At 38.2% G+C, this 4,480-nt stretch overlaps 1 pseudogene; it reads left to right on the top strand.

Moving 5' to 3' along the window:
- Window positions 1-4,480, top strand: part of LOC103201335 — a 23,955-nt pseudogene that overhangs the window by 18,425 nt on the left and 1,050 nt on the right.

Raw genomic sequence — 4,480 nt, forward strand, 5'->3', positions numbered from 1 at the left:
AAATGGCTTAGTTGTTAAAAATTTAATGTGTCTGAATTACTATTATTATTTAATAATTTATTTTATTTTATTAAAATACACATAGCAGAACATACTCCAATTCCACAATTTCTACATGGCCATTTCAGTGACATTTATTACATTGTTCTAGCTGTGTAACCATTCTAACCCTCCTTGCCTGTGTTGTTCTTCCTTCATTAACAAACTCACTGCCCCCTAAGATTCTTAGCTAACCTTTTGAGTTGCTGTTGTCAATTTGATCCCATAGAGATAGATCTTAAAAAGAGTACAATCACACGGCAAATATTTTGCTAATTAAGCTAAAATAAAAAACCAAACTCACTGTCATTGAGTCAATTTGGACTCATGGCAACCACCTTTGGGTTTCAGAGGCGGTGAATCTTTACAAAAGTAGATCTCTCCGACGGTCTTCCTTCCTTCGAGTGGCTGGTGGGTTTGAACATGAACCTTCTGGTTAGCAGTCAACTGCCTTAGGCACTACACCACCAGAGCTCCCCATTAAACTAAACTATTATTCAATTTAAAAAAGACATCAAGAGATATTTTTGCTTCGAGGTTTAAAGAGTTTCTCAAGACATTTTTTTTTTCTTTTTTTTAAACAGGGACTCAGTTCTGGGCCATCAGAGGAAGTGAGGTACAAGCAGGTTATCCAAGAGCCCTCCACACCTTGGGCTTTCCTTCAACCTTAAGGAAAATTGATGCAGCTATTTCTGATAAAGAAAAGAAGAAAACATACTTCTTCATAAAGGATAAATATTAGAGGTAAGATGTAAATCAGGATGCTTTTTTTGGCCTCTCATTAGCAAAAATTTTTTCTATAAAAATTTCCTTTTGCTGTGGCCCGTTTCTTGATAGGAAATTACTTTAGACAACTGTGGGGAAGAGCTGACATGAAAACCTAGCAGTACCTCTGACTAATCGTCATCAGGCAAGCTCTTGTGTTTCGAGCCCCACGTCTAATAAGCTGTAGCCCCTTCTGTCCTCTTATCTTCTTCACCAACCCAAATCCCACCCATTTTTCAGGGCCTCGCTTTAGTCTCACCAGCTCCATGAAGCCTTCCCTGGTGGACACAAGCCCACTGAGTGCTTCTGGCTTTGAACTTTCAAGCCCTGAGAATCCAGGCCACAATTTAGTATTCTTTTCTCATTGTATTATACGTCTGCACGTGGTCTCATTGTCCATTTGTCTTGTCTTGCCAACTCTACAATATGATTCTGAAGGGCTTCACTAACTCACCAATTCATGACCACTACCTGTGTAAGAGGAAAACAAGCAGTCCGGTTTCCCAGAAGAGCTGATTCCTGGACCATGTGTTCAGACTGAGACATCAGGATATTCCAACCAACGAACAGCCAATGACCAAAAATGCATTTAATACAGTTTTCTTCTAAACCCAATCCCTTTTTCTAGGAGGCTGCCAGAGGAAACTGAGATGTACCAGGTCAGGGAGGGCAGGTATGTAAAAGACAATTGAAATTTATGTTTTATTTGTTTAATTTTATTTATTTTCTTGTTGTTGAGAATATACACAGCAAAATATATACCAATGCAGTAGGGTACTATGCAGTGACATTGATTACATTCTCATCCTTCTTTTCTGAAATGTTTCTCCTTCATCAACATAAATTAATTCTCTCCTAAGGTTCCTAGATTCCTATCTAATCTTTTGAGCTGCTGTTATCAATTTGATCCCACATAGATAGTTCTTAAAAGAACACAATGCTCAGACCAGACATTTTTCACTAATTAAGCTAAACTATTGTTTGGTTTGGGAGCTCTAGAGGTGTAGTACCTAAGACATTTGACTGCTAACCAGAAGGCTGATGGTTCAATCCCACCAGAAACTTTGCAGAAGGAAGGTTGGGCAATCTACTTCCTTAGTGATACTGCCTTGGAAACCCAAGGAGGGGTCACTATGAGTCAAATCTGACTTGACGGCAGTGAGGTGAGTTATTATTTGGTTTTAAAAAGCCTTCAGGGGTATTTTTGGTTTAAGGTTTAAAGATTATCTCACAGCAATAGTTTCAGGGTTTCATCCACCTCCGTGGCTCCAGTAAGTCTGGAATCCATGATAATTTAAAATTTTGTTCTCCATTTCTCCCCTTTTTATCAGGATTCTTCTATGGAATCCTTAATCAAAATGTTCAGTAATGGTAGACCGGCACCATCCTGTTCTTTTGCTCTCCTGGTGGAGGAGGAAGTTCTTCATGGAGACAATTAGCTGCACATTCCATGTCCTCCTCTTATTCCTGACTCTCCTTTTACTTCTGTTGCTCCAGCCAAATGGAGACCAATTGTTGTGCCTTGGGTAGCCACTTGCAAGCTTTTCAGACCCCAGGCACTACACAATGAATTAAGAGGTAGAATAGGAGCATAAAACATGTCACTAACTGGAATGTGAAATTTGTATTTTAGATGAATGATTCAACTCACTTTTTATGAGTGTCTGTTTCTTATATCTTCGTATCTCTGTAACAGACAGATACTTAAGGTTCTTTCTGTACAGGCTTAAGAAATAAGATAACAAGCAGTACCTTTTTACTGTGATTTGGCTGAAAGTTTACATTGCAACTTGGTTTTCCATTCAATGATTCATACATATTTTGTTTCACAACATGGATTGCAACCCCCACATTGTGACACCACTCATTCCACTTCCTCCCTGTGTTTCCTGTTTCCATTTGTGGATCTCATGTGGTTGATTGTTCTAATAAATGTGTGCCTCTCTAGTGTTTGTTCACCTTATAGATCTATCTATAGTTTGGCTGAAAGTTGAGCCATAGAGGTGAATAAGCACCATAGTTTCTACCCACCACCAGCCTCTATCTAACCAGTAAGCCTGTTCTTTGTATGATTTTGAGTTTTGTTCAAATTTTTCCTCTCACTCTGTCCAGGACCTCCTATGGTGATCCGTTTTAGGTGGTCAGCAGTTATAGATGGCACCATCTAGTTCTTCTGGTCTCAGGGTCATGGAGGCTGAGGTTCACATGATGCATTAGTCATTTGGAACAATTGGTTTCATGTGTCTTTGCTTTTCTTCACTCTGCTTTGCTTTAGATGAGGAGACATCAATAGCTGCATCCTAGATGACTATTTACAAGTTTTTAAGACTCAGGTCACTACTCACCAAAGTAGGATGCACAACATTGTCTTTGTGGACTATGTTATGGCAATTTTCCTTGATGTTCCCTGAGACTATGGTCCTGAGCCTCTGGACCCAGCAACTCATCCCCTCAAGATATTTGGTTATGGTTAAGAAATCTTCATAACTTTGCCCCTATATACTGTACTATTTTCATGGATATATTCACAGCATATATAAATACATATGTAGTGATATGCACTGACAGACCTATATATATTCGAAATTAAAGCAGTTTAAAACTGCTGTTTCATGAATGGCATGTAAGCCTATTTGTGCAAAGAGAACAATCGGGCTTCAGAATACAAGATAACTTGTATACTTTTGCTGAGTATGAACACACAGAATCTGGACACAGCATAAATGTAAGTATTTGGAACTTATTGCAGTCAGATTCATTGATTTGATCCAGGGTTGAAGATTATTACAGGTTGTGGGTCATTACTATGCTGTGCCCCTTAGAACAGCATTAGTGTGAACTTCCACAGCCCCCAGGTAACCTGCAGAAGTAAGCTTTCTATCTCCTTTTATAAGTTCCAGTAGTTCTGTTGAGGTTCTAGGATTTTCTATGTATCGGATCATATCATCTACAAATAGAGATAGTTTTACTTCTTTTTTGCCTGTTTGGATGTCTTTTATAGAAATATCATTTTAAGAGCTAAGTTTGCAGCATCATAAAAGTCACATTTCTGTAGTGCTGTACATGTTTGACATTTAGTTACACTAGTTGGAAAGTTTACTAGAATTCCACACTAAACCAACTTAATGTGATGTGGTTTTTTTGTAACATAGCCTCTGTGTAATGCTGAGCTGTATTTCTTTCACGTGGTGCAGATTTGATGAAAAAAGACAGTTCCTGGAGTGATCCTTTCCCAGGCAGATAGCAGTTGACTTCCCAGAGGTTGACCCAAAGGTTGATGTTGTTTTTGAAGCATTTGGTAAGAAAACACTTATTTTATTCACAATGGGGACCTTGAAACAATCGATGGTCTCAAAGGAAAGAGAAGAATAAAAACAATTTTTTTAGTAACATTTTTTAAAAAAGTGGTTCTTGCCTCCCTCCCCCAAATTTACAATTTACCTATTTTTCTACCAATTACATGGCTGCTTCATATAATAAGTTGTTTTGAATTTTAAAGATAATTTTCACAAATCTCTATTTCATATATGCAGTGTTGCTTCTTCATATCTAGAGCTATTATCTTTTAGATAACCATGTAAATCCCATCAAGTGTGGACTGGGCTTAATAATGGCTGGCTGGCTGACTTTCTCTTCTGTCTCACTCTATCACCATTGCTAATTCCCAGGAACAATT

This window comes from Orycteropus afer, unplaced genomic scaffold (genome assembly GCF_000298275.1).
Source record: "Orycteropus afer afer isolate SDZICR_OR568_19922 unplaced genomic scaffold, OryAfe1.0 scaffold00147, whole genome shotgun sequence".
Taxonomy (NCBI): domain Eukaryota; kingdom Metazoa; phylum Chordata; class Mammalia; order Tubulidentata; family Orycteropodidae; genus Orycteropus; species Orycteropus afer.